General features: G+C 40.4%; 1 protein-coding gene across 2 annotated transcripts in view; it reads right to left on the bottom strand.

Annotated features, from left to right (window-relative positions):
• RanBPM (Ran-binding protein M) overlaps positions 1–27665 on the bottom strand; it is a 250198-nt gene that overhangs the window by 221842 nt on the left and 691 nt on the right. The window lies entirely within an intron of this gene.

Raw genomic sequence — 27665 nt, 5'->3', positions numbered from 1 at the left:
GCGTTGGCAGCCTTGTAAAACACACTGTGACATCGTCCTAGCCGCGCCAGATTGGATCTGCAACCTATGTTTCGCGAAGGCTTAGCGGAAGCGTAAGAGAGTTCACTAGAGCTTACACATAGCGCTGTGAAAGTTATGATTTTTTAAAAATTGCATTTCGGTTGTAGATCTCTATTTTCACAGGAAATGAATCACAGTTCAAAATACCAACTTTTAATTTTCATCCAATCTGTGAATAGAGACCACCGTTGTTCTAACTGCTCGTTTAGTAATTAAATGTTTGTTTATATTTTAGTGATGTAAATGATTGGAAATTCACGACTAATACAGCATTTCAACAAAACAACATGCCACAATACATACATTAATAGGCCTATAAATGCTACAATGAAATGCGATCGTAGTTCTCAATCACAAAAAAAAAAAAAAGAGCAAACGAACTTGCTACCTTACAACAAGCTTGGTAGAAGACTACCCTTCCATCCGTAGTGAAATTGGGATCCCCTTTAATCCACTTCTTCAGCCAGTAGGACTTCGACGATTTTTCTTTGGGCATTGCCGCAGGCACACTTATTTTTCTTCGCCACAATAATTCACAACACGTTCTGAAGATAGAGCGTATGCGTTCAACAGTTCGCATCGTGAGGGAGGTATAGGGGACATGGGTTGTGCAACATAAGTTGACGTTGATTGGTTCTCGCATATATCTTAGGAGGTTGGAGGGGTTGAAGGCTTCGAGGTCAAATTGTACCTTGTTTCTCTTGATGAAAATTTCCCAAGAACTATTTCTAGTAACTTCCAAGAATTCCCATTTTTGTTCGTGGGGTAAACAGATATTGAGAAATGAGAAGATAATTCTGTCGAGCATACCAGCTACAATATAATGCACTGAAAGAAAATCGGCTTCTTTAAAATACAGTCAAAAGGCACCAAATAGGCAATTATACTCCAAATAGGTACAAACATCTGAAATAGGCATTTATAGGCACAATGAAACCAACGAAATCTGGCTGAAAGCACCTTAAAACGGATTTATATCTCAAAAGCCTATGTTTCTGACAACAGGAATAAAATAGGCAAATTTCCGTCTGTAGTAATCACTACTACACCATGCACTTCCACTGATGATCCAAACTGCTTACTTTGTTCTTTGAATACATCGCCCGGATCACTGACCGTCCACGAATCTCCTATCACATGGAAGCGGTTTCCTCTTATACATGCCTGAAGATTATACTTTCTTGCTTGTCGTAAATGAAATTGTAAAACTCTTTGCTCGCGGAGACTTTCTGTCCATATCCCTTTTTATCCAAACCTTGCTGCCCTTCAAGTTCCGCGCACCGTTCAAAATTCGGCTTTCCATTAGTAAGGAAGCTAACTTAATTCTAAGAGGTCTTCATCCCCTACTATGTCCCATCCTGCACAAATCATCTATATCCCTTTCAGTACAGTCAATGCCTAAATTCTCTCTCAGACTGAATTAATCAATTCCACCGTGGATTCCCCTTCGGTTTCCTCCAGGCTGTAAATAATAACGTTTCTTCTCTTCTCATCCGTTCTTCTTCTATCCCGCGATTGAAGTACCTGAACTTGTTCTTCTAGCGCCTTTATCCTCTGATTTAGTATCGCTCTTTCTTCTCTTCTCCTTCATTTCTGTTAGTACTTTGGTTAAACTATCTTTAATCTCGTTAATATGTTGATACTGCACCTCGAACATTTCTTTAGTCTGGTCAGTCTGAGAAGCTTCGAGCACAACTTCCTTGATTTTCTCTCCATTTCCTTCCATGACAGTGGGCCTGGGTTCATCTCGACGCTTCCGATAACTAATAGAGTAGAGCAGAGTAGCCACTGTAGCTGCCGCCATCAAGAATTCTGCCAGTCCTATTCTCTTTTAGGCCTAACTCCTATTTTCCGTCTTGATCAACTTGACCCGGCTGGGCCATCGCCCTGTCGTACACCTATACCGCTGCACTGTTAAGCCCATACTGCTTTCCCTGCACTTCCGGATCGTTAGCCGCCACGTCTAATCACTACCTCAGCTCAGCAAAGACTGCTGTATGAAAATAATGTTATTTGCTTTACATCACACCCAACTACGTTTACGGTTTTCGAAGACGCCGAAGTGCCAGAATTTAGTGTCGCAAGAGTCCTTTTACCTGACAGTAACTCCGACACGAGGCTGGCGTATTTGAGCACCTTCAAATACCATCGTACTGAGCCAGTACTGAACCTGCAAGTTAGGGTAAGAAGGCCAGCGCCTCAACCGTCAGAGCCACTCTGCCCGGCTGTCCTAATCTAATATCGCCTGTATAACCTGACTTCAACTGGACTCTACTACTTTTGCTTTGGATTCATTTTCATCTTGTACTCCATCTCCAAGACTGTGTCCACATACCATTAAGCAATTCCTTCAGATCTTCTACAGACTCATGAGATAATGCCATCGGCAAATCCCAGAGTTTTGATTTCCTCTCGTATTGTGATTCCTTTTCCGAATTCCTTGCTGATTTTCTTTAAGGCCAGTTCTATATGAACATTGATTCTCGCCACTGCAGATGATTTTTGCACAGATTGTTGATAATTCTTCTTTCCGGTATCTGATCCCATCACCTTCAGAACCTTAACAGCTTGGTCCAATCAACATTGTTATCGAATGTCTTTTCTAGATCTACGAATGCCATGTACGTGGGCTTCTCCTCCATACTTCGATCCTTTGAGATCAGCCATGAAGTCAGGATTGCTTTAAGTGTTCCCACATTTCTTCTGAAGCCAAATTGATCCTCTCCCAATTCAGCTTCAACTTGTCTTTCCATTCTTCTGTAAATAATACGTGTAACATTTTGCAAGCGTCGGATACTAAACTAATGGTACGATAGTTTTCACACTTGTTAGCACCTCTTTCTTGGGAATAGGTATAACATTCTGTCCAAAACCGAATGGCATTTCTCCTTTATCATAAGTCTTACACACTAAATGGAATAACCTCCATATGCTGGTTTCTCCAAAGGCAGGCAGTAATTCTGAGGGTATGTCATAATTTCCAGGTACCTCGTTCCTATTTAGATCTCTCAAAGCTCTGTCGAATTCTGAACTCAAAATGGGTCTCCCATTTCATCAACATCAAGCAGCCCCTTCTTGTTCCAGAACAGTATTATTATTATTATTATTATTATTATTATTATTATTACTGAGGTACCTTAAGGCCACGGCTGCTACCGTAGCAATCCCGAGACCTTCCCCATCTTTCCGTCGCCGAAATCTTTCAATGTGTTAGTGCAACGTAGTAGCATAAAATATACACATCACTGTCCCATTAACTACATTGTTACGGTTTTCGGAGGGTCCGAGGTGCCGGAATTTCGTCCCGCAGGAGTTCTTTCAAGTGCCAGTAAACCTACCGACATGGCTTCAAAGTTAAACTCTTGGATTGCAGTTGACGAGTCCTTTAACCTACGGTAAAGTAGTAATTTGTCAAGCATGCAACGAACATACCGGATGGTACATGAAATCCCAGCTTGAAGAGCAGAGTGCTCTGCAGAGGTAAACAGAAATAAACAAACACTTCCAACACAGATGCACAATCTTCCATCTGATAAGGACATACGGGGGTGATGATTGCAGCCAATATTCTATGATATCTTCTAAGTTCCCCAATTGAGATCTTCCCTGGAAAAATATTCCAACAACAATGTTCCTTATCATTCAACGCTATACAAGACGTATTATCTTCAAGTCTTCTATGGCGAGGCAATGGGTAATACAAGAGAGTACATAAGAAATGATTTCATAGAGGTTGCTGTTGATGAAACAACGGATGCTAGGGGTCGATTTATTGTAAATCTCGTGGTAGGAAAGCTAGAACCTGACATCCCTTGAAAGCCATGTTTGGACAGGTTGACCATACAAATTAATGATGCCTCGCACGTTGTGTGTCCTGCTAGAATGCAATAGGAGAATATATTAGTATTGTATTCCGATCAGCATAAAGTTGCAACTGCACTTAAAGTGTTTGACCTCAATATACTCTCTTTTATGTGCTTAGCTCGTGGACTGCAGCATGTTGCCGAAGTTATTTTTTTTTTTTACAAGTTGCTTTACGTCGCATCGACACAGATAGGTCTTATGGCGGCGATGGGGCAGGGAAGGGCTAGGAGTGGGAAGGAAACGGTCGAGGCCTTAAGGTACAGCTCCAGCATTTGCCTGGTGTGAAAATGGAAAACCACGGAAAATCATCTTCAGGGCTGCCGACAGTGAGATTTGAACCCACTATCTCCCGAATACCGGATAGTGGCCGCACTTAAGTGACTGCAGCTATCGAGCTCGGTGTTAACTTCTTTAATGAGCATCTATCTACTATAAGGAGTCTTTTAGATTCATCTGATCCCTAAAGTGCTACATCTGTTCGTCAATCTCAGTGCGATGTTAAGAGATTCCAAAGTGGTCTGCTTAACTATCTACATCAGGGTCAACATCAGCATTAAACGTCTAGAAACTTCACGACATACTCTGCGAGATCCTATTGCTATCATAGAGGATGCAATTGAAAATTAAATGCTGTGAAAGGCCAAAATTGGTGCTGTGTGAGTAAATTGTATACAGTGGAAAAGGAAGCCTGGGCATTTCACAGTGTGTGCCGACTTCTAAAAGGAGATTGAGTTTATTCACGAAAATCCACATTTCTCGAGGGAAAAAACATCCTAAAATTACCCCAGCTGAATCATGTAACGTAGAAAGCTCATTCTGAGCGACAGACGTACTGTATATCAATGACCCCAAAGAACTTGGAAAAAATACATAATTTTTCAATGTGCTAAGGATTAACTGAACGAATTCGTTTTGGGCGTTGTAACTAGTAAAATAATTAGTTATTAAATAGGTACTACATAAAACTCCCAGCTTTATTCACGGCTGTTCACAAATGGGGAAACTTGTCCAATGTGTCTTTGCTTTCGGAACTAATACACCGGAAATCAATATTACAAAATAAACGAACTTATTTTCTGGAAATTGTGTGTTACTTCCTACGATTTTCTTTTGGTAGCTATCAGCGTGCGCTAAAAATATTGCATCCAATAAAGTATGAGCAGAAAGATGCCATTCACCGTAAATCAAATGAAATGACAGATGTCAGTGTAGCCAGGTCTACAAATAAAAAATCGGTAGATTGTACGTAAAAATTTAGGGAGTTTTAATGAAAATTTCGGTTGTTTCTCGAGCAATGAAATGTCACAATATAACTAAATTAAAGAATGCAATAGTCATTTGAAGTTATTATGAGAAAAATATAGAATTTCACTCACCCGTACTCTCTGGCCACTCTGTGCATCATCTATTTCTCCCCAACTTTTCTGTAGATGCATTTATTGATCAGGCGTAGAAATTGTGTACCAATTTTGAAGTTGTAGGAGGATACAGATTTTATATGATTATTCTATATGCGGGTCGGGGATTTCCTTTCGAATGATGCAGTCAAGCATGAGTTTTGAGTTCAATACGAAGGGAGAGGTTACGTAATTCGAGCTTAAAATGAATGCGGGGAAGTACCTAACGAGTGGTGTTATCGATAAAACGTCACGCAGTGAGACGAGGAAAGAGTTTTTCGGCACAATTTATGTACCATTAATAATTTCATTCATTTTTTTGGCTAGTGGCTTTACGTCGCACCGACACTGATAGGTCTTATGGCGATGATAAGGCCTAGGAGTTGGAAGGAAGCGCCCGTGACCTTAAAGTGCAGCCCCCAGCATTTGCCTGGTGTGAAAATGGGAAACCACGGAAAACCATCTTCAGGGCTGCCGACAGTGGGATTCGAACCCACTATCTCCCGGATCCAAACTCTCAGCCGCGCGCCCCTAACCGCACGGCCAACTCGCCCGGTCTTTTATTAATTTTCCTTAACTTTAGATTAAAAGAAATTTCGGGGGATTGTTGTTTTTTTCCGGGTTTTCTGGTGGGTTGCTTAAAAATCGGGAGATCCGATGAAATATCGCGAGACCTGGCAACACTGGATTATGTTAACCGCCTTGTGGGCTGGCTGGGGTAAATGAGACGCGACGCACCAACTTTCCTCCCCGCATACACAGACGTCTTTGCTATGAACAGACGGGCAACTGCCTCCAGACTCACCCAACTGATCGTAGCATCACCGAGTGTGATCGCACTCGGTACACCATAATGCTGATGATGCTTGTTGTTTTAAGGGGCCTAACATCGAAGGTCATCGGCCCCGGTACACCATAAGGCTCTATAAGTGTGTCTGTAGACAGCCCTAGTACACCACATGACGTCAGAAGCGTGCTTACTATTCTCGAATTTCATGTCACGTAGCTTCTCGAGACGTGCGCTCGATGGTTGCCAGAACCGTTAGTTCGTCAGCACCGTCTTGTGGTGAACTGGTTAGATTCGTCTACTCCAAAGAGCTACGATACAAAACAAAAGAGTGAACGAAGGACACCCTAAGCAGACTCGTGATATGGATTCGATACCACATTAAAGAAATACAATTAAAAATTCCTTCCGATATTTTCTTCGTCATTTGTTTGGCTGGTCTTTTAGAGCGTACGAAGTTCAACTGACGCGGTGGCGCAGCGGCTATCGCTGCAGCTTCATACTTTAATAATGTTATTGGCTTTACGTTCCACTAACCACTTTACCGGTTTTCGAAGACGCCGAGGTGCCAGAATTTAGTTCCGCAAGAATTATTTTACGTGCCAGTAAATTTACCGACATGAGGCTTCAAATACCACCGGACTGAGCCAGGATCGACCCTACCAAGTTGGGGACAGAAGGCCAGCGCCTCAATCGTCTGAACCACTCAGTCTGGCGCTTCATACTTTTCCGCCCTGTGTTCAAATCCCAATGATTTTTTTTTGTTTCATTTATCTACTAATGTCCATTGACGATTACTACACGAATGTTTCTTATCAAATTAATGGATACAATGGCGTTATATTGATTGTAAAATTACAACTGGGTTCCACAATAAGTTTTATATATTTATTATACAGATATCGTATCTTTCAGGGATTACAATATTTTGAGAGTTCATTCTTATAGTACCGATTGTAGGAACATTCGAAACAGAAATTTCGCACACCACGAGCATCGCGCGAATGCAGGTTTGCCACAGTTACATTCCTGGGTGGGAATGTCACTCGGAGAAGAAACGTCGATAACATTGCTGAAGATTTCACGTGTTGGCAATAAGTTTGCGACAAACCACGCATAAAGGATCACTTTTCAAAAAAAAAAAAAAAAAACTGGCGCTTGCAAATTCCATTTTACCACACAAAACATCAATAGAGGAAAAAAGGACAAAGGTATTTCAAAATACATTGAACAAAACCATTTGTGTTGTAATCGTCAACGGACAAAAGTAAATAAATCATCGAGATTTCAACACGGGGGGCAGAAGTGTGAGGCCACGGCGAAAGCCTCTGCGCCGCCGTGACGGTTGAACTAGCTACGCGCTAATAGGCACGTAAAGCACTTCGGAAACATCGACCGTCATTTTCTCAGAAACGGTCGAGTGTCTACGGATAAGCCGAAACATGTGTTCACTTATTTCGGCCCCTCTTTCACCGACAAAAGTGTCTGGCAAATCGGGTTGTTACACTTGGCGGGTTTCCCTCGCAAGACGTCTTCATCGGGTTTATATCCACAGTTTTATTACCATGATCTCCGTTTTCACCACCATAGAGAGCGAAATTGTATTGCACACACACTTCATAAATCATTATTTCAAATTTAGGAACTATGTCTTCAGTGTTGTACTGTATAACTTACATACAGTATGTAATTCCTGACTTGGGCGATAGATGGTACAAGTTTTTCTCTTTTTATGGCGACGATGGGATAGGAAAGGCCTGGGAGTGGGAAGGAAGCGTCCGTGGCCTTAAGGCACAGCCCCAGCATTTACCTGGTGTGACAATGGGAAACCACGGAAAACCACCTTCAAGGTTGCCGACAATGGAGTTCGAACTCAATATCTCCAGAATGCAAGCTCACAGCTGCGCTCCCTTAACCGCATGGCCAACTCGCTCGGTACTTAAGCATTATGTTCTGTGGCTTGGGGATCCTTGGATATGCATGTGATATGATGAGGGGGGCCTCAGACACAAAAGCTTTGGGAAACCTTGTTCTAAAGAGAAAATTTCCCCACCAACCCCACCCTCGCTGAGTACGCCCTTAACGGCAGCCCTGAAGACTGATTCCCTGACGTTCTATTTCCACGCCAGGCCGTACTTTAATGAAGGCCACGACCGCTTCCCAATCCTAGCTCTTCCCTATCCCATCATTGTCAAAACGTATGAGTTGCGTGTTTAATAAACCAGCAATCATTAATTGCTAAAAATTAGCAAACGTTAAAAATGGTGCAGCCTGAAGAAAGGTACAGCGAGTATGACATAAACCAGGGCCTCTCAGGGTGCGTGCGCCTGGTGTATGCACTGTGCACGGTGCAAAAGACTACTTCGCTTGGTTGACTAGAGTGCAGACCCCCACTCCTCGATTTGGAGCAATAGCGCTGTCTCTCTCTTTCCCCAAGCCTGTCTCGCTCGCTCCCCCTGTCTCCCTCTTCCTCACTTGCTCCGTAGCACTCCAAATCCGAGCCGAGTTTAGCCGAGTAGCTCAGAGACGAAGCGTTGATCCGAGCCGAGTGGGACGGATGCACTGTGCACAGGAACTCTGCGTCGCTGTTTGCACGCGTGAGATTTTGGGCGTTTGAGAGGCCCTGATATATAAACATTAGCATTTCCAGGACTAAGGTGATGTCAGTGGTGAAGAAACCTATGACAACTGAATGTCAGGTAGGGACGTTGAAACTGAAATACGCGGAATATTTCAAGTAATCCGCCGCCATAGCCTAATGGTTAGTGCTATTGGCTGCCATCGTTAGAGAGCCAGATACGAGTCCCGACACTGCCAGAGATTTAGCAAGGGCTATTTATGAGGTTAGAATGGTCCATGCAGCTGACCTCCACCGGGAGCGTGCCTGTAAAGAACAGCACCACGCCGGGACGAGGACATGAGTTTACCTCACTTTATTTCAAATATTTAGGATGTGTATTCTTTTTTTTTCTTTACGCGGCACCGACATAGATAGGTCTTATGGCGACCAGGAACAGGAAAGGGCTAGGCGTGGTAAAGAAAAGACCGTGGCCTTATCGTAACAGGATAAACACGAATCGGTAGTGTGGTCATGTGAGATAGAATGGAGGAGGGTAAGTTATGTATGTTGGGTATTCAGCCCGAAGACTGGTTTGATCCTCTGCAGCTCCGCCAACAGCTGTCATAAATAGCCTAGGCGTCACTGAAGAGGCGTACCAGGGAAATGAGTGAGGTAGTTTCCCGTTGCTTTCCTCACCGAGCCAGCCGTTACTATTACATAGCAGTCTGCCAAGCCCACTGAAATGCATGCACCAACCGACCCTACGAGCGATAGTTTCACACCATTCATAACAGGGACTGGCTGCATAAGTAATGGTATTACTAGCATCACTCATACCTCAGTCACTTTCATATTGTCAAAGCCAAGGATGAGACAGACAGGTCAACAAAAGTAACAAATTTGATATAGCCCATACCAGAAGACATACTGCACTGTAAACATTACATCTCGCCAGCAAAGGCATGAGGGTAAGTTACCCAGGAAAATAACGGACGCTGCCATAGAGGGTAAGAGAAGTAGAGGGACACCGCGGTAACAACATTTCAACTCAGCTTTCAATAATGTAATGGGGCCATAGAGCTATTTGTAGATATACGTGTTGAGGCACTTAGGGGCTAGCCGAGACGATAAAGGTGTGTTCGGTTCACCTGGAAGGACATGGGTTTCATTCCATGTGAAAAAGTCGGGGAGAAAAAAGAAAATACACTCATGTTCATAAAAAATAGAACACTTTGAAAGACTAGAGATAGGAAGTTCATATTCAGAGGACATTTTCATTAGTGTGTTCTCCAGAAACGATTAGCATTTCAGGCAATTAGGTTCAGCATGTGTCCTGTTGCCTAGTAGGCACTGGGTCCTCCACGGGCACTGATAACTTGTTCCATGCGTAATGACATCGACGCGCATAACGCGCGAATGGCGTCCTGTAGTCATCCATGCTGCATTCACCTGGTTCCACAGTTCACCCTTGGTTGTTGGCATTGGGTCACAGCGCAGCACCCGTCGTTTCACCATATCCCACATTTTTCGATTTGCGAAAAGTCTGGTGATGGACGGGCCAGGGAAACAGTCTGATACCCTGTATCAACAAGGAGGCACGTGTTCGTGCAGCAACATGTGGTCGCGCATTGTCCTGCTGAAATATGGAGTCTGGGGTGTCTTGCAGAAAGGGTATGGCTACGGGTTGCACGAGGTCCTTCACGTAGGTCAACCTGGTCACGCACCAACTGTGATTTGTGGTTGTACCCAACAGTACCCCACACTATAAGACCTTGAGTTGGCGCTGTATGACTTGTGTGAATGCAGTCAATGTGATGCCTCACCCCTTGTTTGCGGCGAACCAAAATGTGGTAATCATTTTCTAACAAACAGCACCTGGATTCGTCCAAAAACACCATCTGCTGCCATTCCTGTCCCCAGTGACGTTGTTCCATATACCATTGCAGTCTAGAATGTTTATGCACGATACACAAAGGTAGGCGGGGAAGTGGACGACGCGCCGGTAACCCAGACTGTAATAAAGGGCGACGGACTGTTTACTCCTGATAGTGTACGATGTATTACACTGTTGCGCCAGATCCAAGGAGGACGCAGATCTGTCCTCAATGCCATTCGGATGAGGGTCTATCTTCTCGGGAGGTGGTCAGTGTGGTGCGACCAAACCCATCTCGTCGTGTTCTACGGCCTTCTGTGAACCATTCTGTACACACCCGTTGCACTGCCGACACACTTCGTCCCACAAGAGCAGCAATTTCCCGGATGGATGAATCACGTTCTCTCATGCCAATAATGCGCCCTCTTTCAAACTCACTCATTTGGCGCTACGGTTCTCGCATACGTCTGCAAGGCAACCTGCACGTTTGCTCAAGTCACACTGATCCATTACCTTCGGTTTATGGCGACAACGAGATCCGCAGGCACATATTACCAGTCGGTGGTGGTGCGCTGAAATATCGATGTGGACTCTGAACCTGAGGGCCGACATGGTTTAAATGCTAATATTTTTTTCAGAATATACTAATGCGCATGTCCTGTGAATATGAACGTCCTATATATAGTATTTCAAGGTGTTCTGGTTTTTATGAACATGAGTGTATATTTTTCACTCCCGGAAGTGTCCAGCCCTGAAGTTCACCCATCCTACACAAAAAATAAGTACCAGGTTAATTCCTGGGAGCAAAGATGGCCAGGCATAGAGCTAAGCACTTTATCTCATTTAGTGCCGAGGTTACGGTTGGTGGAACCCTTTACCTTCCACTCCTTCAACGGCCTTCATGGCCTGTTTCAAGATCTCATTGAAAATGGCACTACATTTAATGACAGACTATTCAACTCATAATTAAACATCCTCTTAAAACAATAATCACCACCATCACCATCATAATTAAACACCCTTCAACCTGGGCCAGATATAAGAAGACAATGTTTTTAATTGTCAGCTCCAAGCAGACTACTGCTCTCTAGTCTATCTGAAAGATACACACCACCATAACACTAAGCACTACTTCCGTTTACCTAGACCTAAACGAGAATCCATGATCAATTTTACTACTGCTGCTACTACACACTACAGAAGAACCTCCATTGTCCTCTGGTCACCTGACTGACATGAAAGCTTTGTTCACCCATAACTGAATGGGAAGAAACCCTCAAATACCAAAAGAACACAGTAAACAATGTATTATAACAATGGCTAAAAATTTTCCGCATATATCCAGTACCACACGGGCTTATTGTAGTAATCCGAGGGTAAGCGGGATATGCTGGTCCTCATTAAAATTGACTCACTACCCTTGCACATAGAATTTAAGATGAGATAATCACTTCAAGTGTGAGCTTTCTCCCACCACAAACATAATCCAAGATGGTAAGGTGCCAGATATCACAGGACCATCGTATGAGGTTTTAAAACTCCTTAGAAACCAATAAAAATCAAGAAGCCTGGTGGAAATTAACAAGATGAGGAAATTTGACACAAAGTTGACAAAGGCAAGCAAATTGGAGTGTTTTTTTTTTTGTTTTTTTTTAAATTGCAGTTTCAATCATTACTCATGGTGTTCACAAATTTGAAAGAACACATTTATAAACTTTTCCTTTCTTGACAGAGGCTTGCGTATTTCCACAAATTAAATATCAGGTTAAAATTACATCTCAGGCATCACTGTGCAATTTGCTTGTAAAAAAGTTGAACTTTTAACATAAATTCAGCACCTCTATATCCTTGAAATGTTATAGAAATAAAAAATATTTCAATATTATGAAAATAACTACATTACACTGATACACAAAAGCTATGGAAGAATTATTTATTAACAGAATAGGTCTATGGAGTGGGGCAGGCAACATACGTTTCCACAAACTGGTATGCTAAGGTCTTTCCATGTACGTTCTACTCACAACACTAAAACTAAGCTATTAAAAAAGATATTGCTGAAATTCTCTTGACAGTTCCAGTGAGGTATACTACGCAAATGAGAAAAATGTAACAATATTACCTGGTCGTCTAGTGACAACTGAAACCCTCACTAGTACATGAGTAAATAAATAATAAAATAATGTGGGGAAAATGCTGAAGTTTATTCTATTCAAGAAACAGTTACAGATGTCCAGCATGCAGGAGTCATCACATATTAAGATTTTTCTATTTCTTAATTCTGCACCGAATTCGCATAGGTTTTCAATGATAATGGCACAGAAAAGAGCTAGGAGTGTCGAGGCAGTGCCCATGGTCTTAATTAAGGTACAGGTGTGAAAATGAAACACCACAGAAAACCATCTTCATGGTTACAAATGGTGAGGTTTGAATCCACTATTCCCCCTCCCGAACATAAGCTTACATCTCCATGGTCCATGCAGCACTGCTATTTTCCTTAATACAACAGGTGTTCAATGTCTCTCTCATATTCAATTACTTTCAGATGATAAGCATGAAGTTTTTGTTCCGAACACACCCTTCCACATGCAGGTAATTTTTTTTCTCTCTCTCTATGTTGCACCAACACAGAAATTAAGTGAAACCAGGTGGTTGCATTCTCACCTTCAAAGCAACTGACCAACTTTTAGAGGAAAAAGCAAGGGTGTAGTTTTATGTGACTGTCAATATTGTGATCATAGCCAAGAGATCTTCAGTTTCACATGGAAGACAAACTACAAGGACATGACATTTCATTTAAAAAATCCCAAGTGTGCAGACAGGGATTCGAACCATGGCTGCCATGGAGGAAAGCTACTTGGTTATCACCCTCCCAATTTTTAGAGGAATTTCACCAACTAAGTCATATAAATACTCAATATTACAACTGTGATAAATTATATTCCAGAAACAAGAAATATCCAGTATTATTTTATTCATAATACATCACAAATTTAACCACAAGCAACTTGAACATCTTATTCTTCTTCTGCTATACTAGTGGGGTTGCAGGTATGAACTGTGTCACACATGTGGATTTGGCCCTGCCTTATGGCCTGACACAAACTCTATGTGGAAGGATGTAATCACTCTTGCATTTTCTGTGGTGATTGGTAGTGTGGTGTATGAATGAAGAGGAGAGGAACTTCCCAGGATGGGAAGTTGAACCCAGGACCCTCAATGCTGACAATTCAGCCAAGAAGCCAGACATACAGGCAATTCTCTCTTATTCCTCACTTCTTCTTCTTCTTCTTTTATGACCACATAGGATCACTTTAGTCAGTCCGTCGTTCAGGTCTCTTTGAAGGGATTGTTCGGGCTTTGCGGTCCTCCCAGTACTTCTTCAGACGCTCCGATCTTCGTGCCCTTTCCTCAGTTGAAAATGTGCGTGTTGTTGGTTTGTTTTGTGTAAGGGTAAAGCGGAGGTTTGTATTCTTGAGTTTTGTATTCAATTTTATCTTATTTGTGGTGTCTTCTGTTGTAAGGCCTATTTCCTTCAGATCCTCTCTTACTTCTCTGATCCATTTACATCCTGTTGTGGTATTTTTTGAGACGAGATTGTGTTGTACTAGTTGTTTCAGAAGTCTCGAGTCCTGCATCCTCATGATATGTCCAAAGAATCCCAGTCTCCTCTTACGCATAGTATCTGTAATGGGTTCTAGCTCTTTGTACACGACTTTGTTAGGTATTAACCGCCACTGTCCATCTTTCTGATATTTTTTGTTGATACAGGTTCTTCCAATCCTCCTTTCAATTTTCTGAAGTCTGTCAGTCTTTGATTGTTTATTCAGGTAAAAGAGTGTTTCTGCTGCATATGTAGCTTCCGGTTTTATAACTGTGTTGTAGTGTTTTATTTTTGTATTTATTGATAGACATTTCTTTTTGTAGATATCCCATGTTAATTTTTGTGCTTTAGCTAATCTATTTGTTCTTACTTGGATTGAGATTTTTTCATTTAAGTTATGTGTTATTACTTCTCCAAGATATTTAAACTGAGTTACTATTTTGATTTTATTACCATTTATGGTGACTTCTTTTAGCTGTGTTGGTTTTTGGGGCATAATTTCTGTTTTTTCAAATGATATTTTGAGGCCAATTTTATTTGCAATGTTTTGAAGTTCTGATATCTGGGTTTTTGCTTCTTTTATGTCCACTGCTAGTAATGCTAAATCATCAGCAAAACCCAGGCAATTTGTTTTGATTTTTCGGCCAATCTTTATTTTGGGGGGAGATTTTCTAAACCATTCCCTCATTACCATTTCTAGAGCACAGTTAAATAATAGTGGTGAGAGCCCATCTCCCTGCCGTAGTCCAGTTTTAATTTCAAATGTCTCTGATGTTTCCCCCCTAAACTTCACTTTTGACTTGGTATTGGTGAGAGTCAATTTTATCATGTTTATTAATTTGGGGTGTAGTCCAAGGTGTCTTAAAATTTTAAACAGAGATTCTCTATGGATGCAATCATAAGCTTTCTTGAAATCTACAAATGTTATCACCATATCTCTGTTTCTTCTCCTGTTATAGTCCATTATCAACTTAAGACTCATGATCTGATCAGGACAGCTCCTCCAGGGTCTGAAACCTCCTTGATATTCTCCTAGTTCTTTCTCAAGTTGTAAACTTATCCTATTAAGGATGATTATTGAAAATATTTTGTATGTTATGTCTAGGAGAGAGATTCCCCTGTAGTTATTAGGGTCGGTTTTGTCCCCTTTTTTGTGCAGAGGATGAATGAGGGCTGTTGTCCAGTGTTCTGGTAGTTCTTCTTTAATCCAGATAGAGACAAGTTGTTGATGGAGGGCAACTTTTGCTGAGGTTCCTGCATATTTCCAGATTTCCGCAAAGGTCTGATCTTCTCCTGGCGCTTTGTAGTTTTTTAATTTATTCAGAGCTTGGTAGACTTCCTTTATTGTGGGGGGATTGATGTTTTCTGGTGATGTTTTTATCGGGGTGTTGGTGTCCAAATGAAGGAGTTCTGTAGGTTCCTCACAATTTAAAAGCTTGTTGAAATGTTTAGCCAGAATTTCTGCATTGTCTTTATTGTTATGGGCCAGCTTACCATCTTCATCCTTCATCAGTAGGGTCGGGGGTTCATATTTTTGGAGCTGCTTTCTGAAGGTTTTGTAGTAGTCCCTTGATTTAGTTTTACTGAACTGTTCTTCAATTAACTGCAGGGTGTCCTTATGATGTTGTCTTTTTATTCTTACTAATGAAGGACAAGAATTTTTTTTTAGTTTGTTTTACGTCGCACCAACACAGACAGGTCTTATGAAGACGATGGGATAGAAAAGTGCTAGGAGTGGGAAGGAGGCAGCTGTGTCTTAATTAAGGTACATCCCCAGCATTTGCCTGGTGTGAAAATGGGAAACCATGGAAAACTATCTTCAGGGCTGCTGAAAGTGAGGTTCGAACCCACTCTCTCCCAAATGCAAGCTTACAGCTGTGGGACACTAACCGCACACCCAACTTGCTCGGCAAGACACTTTCTACATCATTCACAACTGTAAATATCAGATTGTCCCTAGAAAGCCAGTGTCGTAAGACCACATTGTTGAGAAATGAGTTTTAAGACACATACATACTCGAAGAAGTGGTCTGCACTAGTGATGGATTTACGATTCATTTTACTGAATCTATTAACTTGATTCCGTACACGTTACTGAATTGATGCAATGATCCGATTCAAGACATATTAGAGTCACTCTTACTATTACATCTGTGTAGTGTGCACTGATAAACAGCAACAACACCATTCAATGCTCGGTGCTGCCCTCTGGTCTTCATTCTATGAACTGCTTTCCCATGCGTCATCCAGCATCCAGATTCTGGCTTTCATTGCAGCCACCTCTTCGTATCAAGTTTAGATGTTCCTGCATCAGTCAGCTCACTTACCTATTGCTCTCGTACACCGGTGATCTCGTGATTCAATGATTGAAGCCTTCTTGTAATTTTTTTTTCTTTTTTTCTGTTAAATACTTTTTCAAATGTTGTGGTTAATTGTAAGACAGGGCCTTGGCACTAACTTCACCATGAATAAAGACGAATTACTTTCTTACAGGTGCAATAATGTGACATACGACCTGAGAGAATACTCAGCGGTTCTTCCCATCATAAAACACAAAATTTTGAGTGGTCATGAGAGTGACTAGTAGTCATGGGATAGGCTACTAGAGAGCTGAGTTGAATGAATTGTCGAATGTCAAGTATGTTATAATACTAAGATTCATTAAACTAATAAATAATAGCCTATTAACCAGCTACTTTGGAATTATATTTTGACTACCTTTCTAACACTGCAAATGAATCCAACTATTATTTAAACCTCCCTGTAAGAAGTGGACAGTGAATGCAGGTGGGCAATGTTTTCAAATGAGCTGACAGTAAGAGTCCTTTATAACGTACAATTTTTCAGTTAGCCATAGCTCTTTATGTCTCACACGCAAAGTAAGTTCAGCTCCCCACAAATGTGCAGTATTCCAATAATGACCCACGTGTGTGTTATGTCTGATCCGTGAGTGCTCCACTCAGCAATGTCTACTGCAAGTCTGCTGAGTAGTGTGAAATGAGCTCACTGTTGCTGTGATTTGATTCACTCGGACAGTTGAATAAATCAAAACGCTGCTTTAAATCATACACTCGGTAGTCAACACCAGTCTCTACATACTAGCAAAGTATATTACCGTAGCATGCCTGCAAGCATCTGAGAAACTGAAGAAATGAATGCAATCCTAACCACCTTTTTTCTTTTCCAGCAAAATTATTGTAGGTGACAGATTCAGTTATCGAATGTGCTTTATGCATTTATCTTATCCACCACTTTAAAAATAGCCTCTGAATTCTCTCTTGTAAGCAACATCTCGCCTTGTGCTGTTTCTCTGCTAGCTGTTTATCTGGTTGGTCATATTGTATTATTTGAAATATCATTTAATACAGTGTCATTGATGCTAACTCAAGAACATTCAAAATACTTCACGTGCGCAGTAATCTCATAGATGATGTCTTCAAGAACTCAAATTCACACCGAAAGTGGGAAAGAAGAATGCCAGTCAAGTGGAGATGTCCTATACCCAGTTTGTGCAGTTAATAATTATGTTGTTCATGATGAGGTGGTGGTGGTGTGCCTTGAGAAGTGTCAAACAGTAGTGAACAATGTGATGGTGATGATACTGTAAACCAACTAGCAAACTAGCTTTAAAACATGGTGAAAGTGAGCAGGTAAACAGAGTGAGTGTTGATTGTGTTTCTCTGAGCTACAACCTTATTTAATTTAGTTGATCAAAATGGTCAGGAAAACGATTTTCAAGCCTAAACTAAACAAAAGGATTTCCCAGAAACTTAAAGTAAGCTTAGGTTATAGCATATCTGTTAAATCTAATCCTTGTCTAGGAAAAAAATTCACAATTGAGTGTGCTACTATTTCTGAAGAGGACAGAAAAACATTTGAAAACTACTATGGAATGAACAGTATTTAGTGGCAGAAGGATTGGGTGCTCTCATACTCAGGAAACCCCAGTAACATAACAATGTACAAAAAAATCTAACTAGTAGGTGGCTGTATAGTACTGAATATAATATAGCTGGTTGAGTAAAGAAGGTGTGTCTGCAATTTCTCTTCAAAACAATCAACATCTCTCAAACGAGTATTAGACCGGGTGGTACATCAGCCTGTTGTGATATAGTTTTATGCATCCTGCCGTTATTACAGGCCGTGGTTACAGGCTAGAAGACAGCAGTAATTTTGAGTGCCACTATTACAAGGGGTATCCATAAGTATTTTCCGGTATGCAGCGTATGAATTTGACACGTCAGTTTGTTCATCTGATACTAACCTACCAAAACACACAAGTTGAGTCTGCCAAACACTAGCGCCTGTGTTGCATCGTTCAATCATCATGCTGACGTTTGTGCCTGAAAAAAGGTAATTTGTGGCACGCATTGCCTTTCTTATTTAATAAAAAGAAAAAGGCTGTGGAAAGTCATCGTTTGCTGGTAGAAACACAGTAAACACGCTCCATCGATTAGAACATGTGAGACATGGTTTCGACAATCTAAACAGGGTGATTTCAATGTGAAAGGCAGTGCACGCTCTGGTACACCATAAAAGTACAAAGACGAGCAATTGCAGGTGTTACTGGATGATGACCCAATCAATCAATCAATCAATCAATCAATCAATAGTGATCTGCATTTAAGGCAGTCGCCCAGATGGCAGATTCCCTATCTGTTGTTTTCCTACCCCTTTCTTAAATGATCTCAAAGAAATTGGAAATTTATTGAACATCTCCCTTGGTAAGTTATTCCAATCCCTACCTCCCCTTCCTATAAATGAATATTTGCCCCAGTTTGTCCTCTTGAATTCCAACTTTATCTTCATATTGTGATTTTTCCCACTTTTATAAATGCCACTCAAACTTATTCGTCTACTAATGTCATTCCACACCATCTCTCCGCTGACAGCTCGGAACATACCACTTATCTCACTTGGTTTACAAAAGGAGTATATTTCTTACCCCACCTATTCAATACAATTAGTACCACGTTATGTGGTTAAATAAACATAGAAATTTTATGGGGACATGCTTCACCCTTCTTTTATTGGGCATCATCAGCCTTATTAATCTAATCTTAAAACAAACATTGTTTAGAGGACATTGACATTTATACATTGGAACATGATATATAGGCCTACATATATATCATGTCCCACCTTCATATTTTATAATTACCATTCCTTAGTGTTAATACCATAAGAAATCACAGTTCAATTTTTGTAAATTATAAAAGTCAATGTCCTCTAAACAATGTTTGTTTTATAAGAATAAAATTAAATTAATAAGGCTGATGATGCCCAATAAAAGGAGGGCAAAACATGTCTCCTTAAAATTTAGAATTTCTATGTTTATTTAATCACATAACGTGGTACTAATTGTATTGAATAGGTGGGGTAATAAATATACTCCTTTTGTAAACCAAGTGATATCGCTGTTTTCAATACGAAACAAATTTTTTTGATATTTGTTTTACGTCGCACCGACACAGATATGTCTTATGGCGACGATGGGATGGGAAAGGCCTAGGAAGTGGAAGGAAGCGGCCGTGGCCTTAATTAAGGTACAGCCCCGGCATTTGCCTGGTGTGAAAATGGGAAACCACGGAAAACCATCTTCAGGGCTGCCGACAGTGGGGCTCGAACCCACGATCTCCCGATTACTGGATACTGGACGCACTTAAGCGACTGCAGCTATCGAGCTCGGTTTTTTTTTACATACGAAACAAAAATGAGAGTGATGGTTTGTAACATACCACTTAGTCGAGCAGCTCCTCATCTTTCTCCTAATTCATCCCAGCCCAAACTTTGCAACATTTTTGTAACGCTACTCTCTTGTCAGAAATCGCCCAGAACAAATCGAGCTGCTTTTCTTTGGATTTTTTCCAGTTCTTGAATCAGGTAATCCTGGTAAGGGTCCCATACACTGGAACCATACTCTAGTTGGGGTCTTACAAGAGACTTATATGCCCTCTCCTTTACATCCTTACTACAACCCCTAAACACCCTCATAACCATGTGCAGAGATCTGTACCCTTTATTTACAATCCCATTTATGTGATTACCCCAATGAAGATCTTTCCTTATATTAACACCTAGATACTTACAATGATCCCCAAAAGGAACTTTCACCCCATCAACGCAGTAACTAAAACTGAGAGGACTTGTCCTATTTGTGAAACTCACAACCTGACTCTTAACCCCGTTTATCAACATACCACTGCCTGTTGTCCATCTCACAACATTATCAAGGTCACGTTGCAGTTGCTCACAATCTTGTAACTTATTTATTACTCTATACAGAATAACATAATCTGCAAAAAGCCTTACCTCTGATTCCAATTCTTTACTCATATCATTTATATATATATATAAGAAAACGAAGGTCCAATGAGACTACCCTGAGGAATTCCCCTCTTAATTATGACAGGGTCAGACAAAGCTTCGCCCAACTCAAACTCAACAGCAATTGGCACAAGCATTAAATGTGTCGCAAGAAACAATCAGCAGACGTTTAAGAGCAATGGGGAAGATCAATAAACTCAGTAAATGGGTCCCACACAATTTGAATGAACGGTAAATGGATAATCGCAGTCACTTGTGAAATGCCACTTCCACGCCACAAAAAAAAAAAAAAGTCATTTCTGTACTGAATTATGACGGGTGACGAAAAATGTATTTGATTTGAAAACCTGAAGCGGAGAAAATCGTGGCAGTCACCTGGCGAAGCCGGTCCTTGAACACCAGCCAAATCACTTCAGCAAGAAGACCATGCTTTGTGTGTGGTAGGACCAGAGCAGTATTGTGTATAATGACCTCTTGAAGCCCGGCGAAACAGTTGATGCACAACACTATCGCCAACAAAGGATTCATTTAAATCACACATTGATTGAAAAACGACCAGAATGGGCCAGAAGACATGGCAAAGTGATTTTGTTACACGACAATGCGCTGTCTCACACAGCAAAACCAGTGAAATCGCTCGGATGGGACTTCCTTCCGCACCTGCCGTACTGCCCCGACCTGGCGTCATCTATCACCTCTTTGCATCAATGGGGCACAAGCTCACAAAGCAGCACTCCAAAAATTTCGAGGAAGTTGGAAAATGGCTCGACGAATGGTTTGCATGGTATTCATAACTTACCTGAAAGATGGGCGAAGTGTGTAGAAGCTGATGGCCAATATTTTGAATTAAAAAAAAATTAATTTCCCTTGAAAATAATGTGTTTTCTTTACCACAAAACCCGGCAAAAGCTTATGCATACACCTGGTAATTCATTATGGGTACCTCGAATGAATTCCTAAAACGAGCACAGATACAAAGAACACATACCTTACAACAGGAGGAACAGGTTGGCTGGGAACTACAAGCTGCATATCAGGCTTCACAATAGCTCACATGGCAAGAGCACAGCGGGAGATGTCATATTGAACATTGCTCAAATGTTCAAATACCACCCAATTTTTTATTTTACCTATAAAATACAACTATTTTTCCAACTGGGATATCCCTTTAAGACTTAATTTTCCCCGTTCAGCATTAATTTGGACGTCATTACAACCTTGGATAAAAATAGAAGACTACAGCTATACACAGAAGCCCTGGTACAATCAACTAGTGTCAATCAGAAATAACCGTCTTGATGTTCACTGGACTATTTTTTTTTGCTAGGGGCTTTACGTCGCACCGACACAGATAGGTCTTATGGCGACGATGGGATAGGAAAGGCCTAGGAGTTGGAAGGAATCGGCCGTGGCCTATATTAAGGTACAGCCCCAGCATTTGCCTGGTGTGAAAATGGGAAACCACGGAAAACCATCTTCAGGGCTGCCGATAGTGGGATTCGAACCTACTATCTCCCGGATGCAAGCTCACAGCCGCGCGCCTCTACGCGCACGGCCAACTCGCCCGGTCACTGGACTATTTTAAGATTAAGTATGGTTTTCAGTTTATTTTAATTACACCTCAAGATTTTTTTTTTTTGCTAGGGGCTTTACGTCGCACCGACACAGATAGGTCTTATGGCGACGATGGGATTATATTATGGACCATACATGTAACTTTTAGAATCATTAACCCATTGATTCTCTTGCTCATTGTATTCTTATCTTACAGGATTTTCACAGTCCCCTTTGACTTGTTTCAATGGATAATTTACCATCATGTTTTTAGATATCTATATAATCGAGCTATCACAAACATATCTCAACTAAACAGTATTTTTAACTTTTCACTTTCACTGTTAAGACTCACAATCCCGCTTTTAAGAACAAAACTAAATCTGTCATTTTGAACTACCTGGGTATACTTGACCTGAGAAGCTGTTTACAATTATCCAATCTATGTTACCTTCATAAAATAATCAACGGCTACACCAAATTTAATACTCTACCAGCGTACTTCCCAAATACATGCCAGTCCACCCTGCAACAGGTATACTCATGTGTCCCGTCCGCATCTAACCTTACAACAACGCTCTATCTTCCACAGTCTCCCTACCCTTGGTAACTCACTACGCGATATTGATATAGGCCTATATACATCTTTCGCATCCTTCAAACAAAAAATTTAAAGATTCCATTTAAGTCCTCTCCAGGTTTCCATCTTCCGTCCATCGAACCCACGACTTTTCTTCTTCCTAACTCTGCAACCGACCCTTGCCAGTTATCGTTGCCATTGTTGTTACGTTGTTATTGTTAATAATTTACTGCTGATAATCTTGTTGTTTATACCGATTATTATGTTTTATACTGATTTAAACTTATTATTATCATTATTATCATTTGCGTATGGACCCTGTTGGATCACGCATTACATTTATGATTCGCCTTTCTAACAGACCATATTGCTTTCATTCTTTCACTGTGTGCCTGTTTCCTTTCTTCTGACAACTTAGTCTCCGATCTTTTCGGGATTTCATTCTCTGGCTTTACTACCCAACTATTTATCTTGTGACGGTAAATGTTTCTGTCCAGTATTTCTGATGGTTCTACCTGGGCCTTTTCAAGATCATTTTTAACATCTTGTATCCATGGTACGTTCTTCAGTTTTTCAGTATATGTCAAAATCTTGTGGGTTAGCTTTGAAGACGATAGTCTGTGAATGTGTCCATAGAATTTCAGTCTTCGTTTCCTGACGTCTGCAGCAAGGTTGGACAGTCTTTCCGTAGCTTTGCATGATTTGAGTCTATACCCTTCTTTTTTCTCTGGGCCTAGAAATTTCCTCAAGATCTTCCTTTCCTCCTTCAAGATGTTTTCCAGATCACCTTTATTATTAAGTACCAAGATTTCACTTGCATACAGCACTTCAGGTTTAATCACCGTATTGTAATGTTTGACTTTTGTATGTATGGACATCCATTTCTTGCTGTAGATGTCGTGGATTATTATTATTATTATTATTATTATTATTATTATTATTGTAAAATGGCCCTCCATAGACTGTATCTAATAAATAAATAAATAAATAAATAAATAAATAAATAAATAAATAAATAAATAACATACAGAGAATGGACAACTGACTTACAAAGAAAATCTTTGATGTAGTAAACAGTTCAAGCAAGAAAACAAATTGGTATCATGAAGTAGAGGAAGACTTAAGGCAGGTGGAGGTCAACAGGCAAATGATAGGAGACAGAAAATAATTCAGAAACAAAATTAGGAATAAAAAATTTAGGCTATAGTAAATAAGAAGAAGACAGGAACATTGTGGACAGAACAAAGGAAAAAGGAGCACAGCCAAGGATGAAGAGATTTTGGGAAGAGAAGAGGAAGAAGGGAAAGAAGTGAAAATTGTGTCATCACGAGATATTTGAGTTCAAACACTGTCCATTAAGGGCAAAAATGATATGAATGAATGAAATAAATAAATAAATAAATAAATAAATAAATAAATAAATAAATAAACAATAGATGATGCACGTGTTTAAATCATATAGGGAGCAATTAGCTCAGCCTTGGACTAGAACAGTGCATAAATACAAAGCAGTAGCTGCTCGAGTTGCGTGGGGCAACAAAGCATGTTGAAGTTTGCCTGTAAACGTCATAGTCCCACAACAAACGAGTAACTGAAAGGGGAAAGTGTGCAGGACTCTAACCTATAGGCCTACATAAAAAATATATAATGCACAGACTCTCGCGGTATGAAAAATGACCATATTACATGAGGATAAATATATACACACGACAAACCGCCAATACATTATATTGTATACACACACAAACACTCACACATTAACGTACTGGCAGGTACTGGTTAGGAATTTTAAAAAAATGTTCTTGTTCCAAAGGATTATTATTCTGTAAAAAAATATTTAGAAGATTATTTTATGTAGATGTACATTACTGTATTCACTGTTGTTACAATACTATGTTAGTAGTTATGCTTTATGACTAGTCATTTGTTACAGCATTGTCCCACAATCCCACATATTGGATGTGAATTGTGACAACACAAAACTTGCAGACAATGTTTAATACTGGAACATCTTTTTTTTTTTAAATCACCGACAGCAAAAAAACCTATTGCTTTCATTTTATGTACAAATCTTATTTTATTCCACTAAAACATATAAATTTCAAATTTTTCAAAAGAAAATACCAAAACCTTTTACAATGTGCATTAACTCACAATTTTCATTACATTTTGCAGTTTTGGAAATTTTTCAGTTTAATAAAGTTTTCTTTTCAGTTGGATTGTGTCAGTTGTGTCCTGCCAAGATGCAATCCCACTCCACTAGCAATGTTGTTCTCAATATTGCCAAAGTTTTGTCACGTTATCTCGTGTTTCTTCCAAGCGTGTCCCAAACATGTTCAATGGAGTTCATGTCAGGACTACGCGCTGGCCAGTCCAGGGTTCAAATTCCAAATTTCTGCAGATACTGCACAACAGAGCAAACAGTATGGGAGCAGGCATTATCGTGCATCAGCATGAAATTGTGGGCAATGAAAGGGTCCCATAATCGATGAACACAGACACAGTGCAGGCCATATTGTTAATGCTATCATCGAACCACTTCCAAACAAAGTCCTCGAGGAGAAAGCTATGGCACTGTACCTTTCTACAGAGCCTCTCCACACTCAGGATACCTGAGATTAACGAGACTCATCATTGAAGAGAACAGAGGCCCACTGCTCCCGAATCCATTCCAGATGCTGCCTCACGAAATAAGAAGACACGTTTCTCTGTGTTGTTGTTGAAGTAGAAGTCCATGTGCAGATTTCTTGGATGAAATGTAAGCTTTGTATAACCTCCTCCTTACTGTTCACTCACTCGCTCTCACATGTCTGACATTTTCCAGTTGATTTCCTGCCTGGACTGCTATTGTATGGTGATGTGCAGGAAGGTGAGAATCGAACCCTGGACTAGTAAGCACGTAGTTCTGACAAGAACCCCACTGAACATGCATGGGATATGCTTGGAAGGTATGTCAGACAACGTGACATCATCATCTTGGCACAATTGACAACATCATTGGAGGAGTGGGATCACGTCCCAGCAGAAGACATCCAACAAACTGAACAGTATACCTGAGCGTTTACAGGTGGCCAAACGTGCTAAGGGTGGAAACACCTGTTTTTAGTGACCAGTGTCTTCATGAAGTGCAGAAAATACACTATCTTTGTATTGTTTGGCCATAAATTTAGTAACTGAGAAAAACAAACTGAAAAGAAAACTTTAAAGAACTAAAATTATTCAAGAATTGCAATATGTAAGAAAAATTGTGAATTAATGCACACTGTAAAACATGTTTTGGTATTTTCTATAGCCAAACATCTAGCTTTTGTAAAATCGGTCAGTACATTTGCACCGAAATGACAATATACAGGTCTACCCTGTCAGTATCAGCTCTATAACTGTATACATTACCATAGTTGCTGAAACCAAATCTATGGCAAGCTGTGATCATTCAGTATGATTACTGAATGTACTTTCTTCCTTCCCTACACCTGCCCTAGTAGGATGGTAGGGTTTTGACTATGTTCAAGAGCTAACAACTTCAATGGAAAAATACTAGTGACAAGTATGAGAAGGTGATTCCTGGCATCAATAAGCAGAATATCAAACAATCAGCAGGCCAGAGAGACACTCATAAACAAAAGATTAAGCACCATTAACAGAGCCATATGCCTTTGCTGGTGGACCTAGTGTTTACAGTGCACTATGTCTTCTGGCATGGGCTAGAGCAATTTTGTTACTTTCATTGATCTGTCTCAGCTTTATCTGTGGCTTTGACAAAATGAAAGTGACTGAGGTATGAGTGATGTTAGTAATGCCATTCCTTATGCAGCCAGTCCCTGCTATGAATGGTGTGAAAATATTGCTCATAGGGTCAGTTGGTGCATGCATTTCAGTGGGCTTGGCAGACTGATATGTAATAGCAACTTCTGGCTCAGTGAGGAAAGCAACGGGAAACTACCTCACTCCTCATTTCCCTAGTACGCCTCTTCAGTGATGCCTAGGCCATCTATGACAGCTGATGGCAGAGCTGTGGAGGATCCAGCGACTAAACATACATACAACAGAGCCATATGCCCTCAATTCAAGTTAGTGGGCTGAGAACTGAACTCATATTTCAAATAAAGTTCCATGTTGATCTGAATACTGAGGACATCCCACAGAACATCGCAGTTGAATAATAATTAGGCCTATATACTTTGATGTGTCTGCTTTTCAAACATAAATTTCATTTCCTATAATAAAACAAGATAATTTTGCAGGTCTTGTAGCTTCATGGAATAATTTCAAATTTAGCTCCAAGTTAATATCTGAATTCAAAGGGTCTGCAAAAGCTTGTCCTTGATGCTATGGCACTCCCCATTTCACTCTACTGTATTATAAGTTATTTTTCCATTTTGAAGTTGGAATTTTTCCATCACGCAATTTTCACTGCTTTTTCAGAGCACAGCTCAACAAGGAGCACTTTGTGTGAAATTGCTTTAATCGGACGAGATACACTCGCCTAATATATTCGACACACCAGTACAGATATACCAAACAACACTATAATTTACACAATAAGTTCCCAAAGTTCTAGACCACGATGAACTCAGTTCCAAGAAACGAATTAATACAATAAATTAAATACGGTATTTCATAGTTTTACACACAAGGAAAACGGTAAATGCGCATGCAATGCCTACTATTCAGTTGAGCACAATGACCTGAGACAAGTGTTCAGTTCGAGATCGAAGTAGGCTAGATGGCAATTAAATACTTGCTACAAATGACATAACGACAAGTTACCTTCGAACTGTACTGAATCCCAAGTAGCTCAGTCCTTAGAACAACAGGCTTTTAACTTAAGGATCGAGGCTTCAAATCCCCGCTCCGGCGAACGAATTTAAAGAAAGAAATAAAGAAAAATAAAAGAAATAAAAACTATATGTCGATATCCAACGGAAAAATACAAGGTGTGCGTAAAGGTCTGTTCACAAGAAGTAACTCAAAATTGAAAATAGACTTCCTGACAGGTCAATGATCAAGGGCCATCATCGACACAGTTCTAATGACTGGTAAATAGAACAATGGAGGA

Source organism: Anabrus simplex, chromosome 2 (assembly GCF_040414725.1).
Source record: "Anabrus simplex isolate iqAnaSimp1 chromosome 2, ASM4041472v1, whole genome shotgun sequence".
In the NCBI taxonomy this organism is placed as follows: domain Eukaryota; kingdom Metazoa; phylum Arthropoda; class Insecta; order Orthoptera; family Tettigoniidae; genus Anabrus; species Anabrus simplex.
This window is presented reverse-complemented; position numbering and strand designations above follow the sequence as displayed.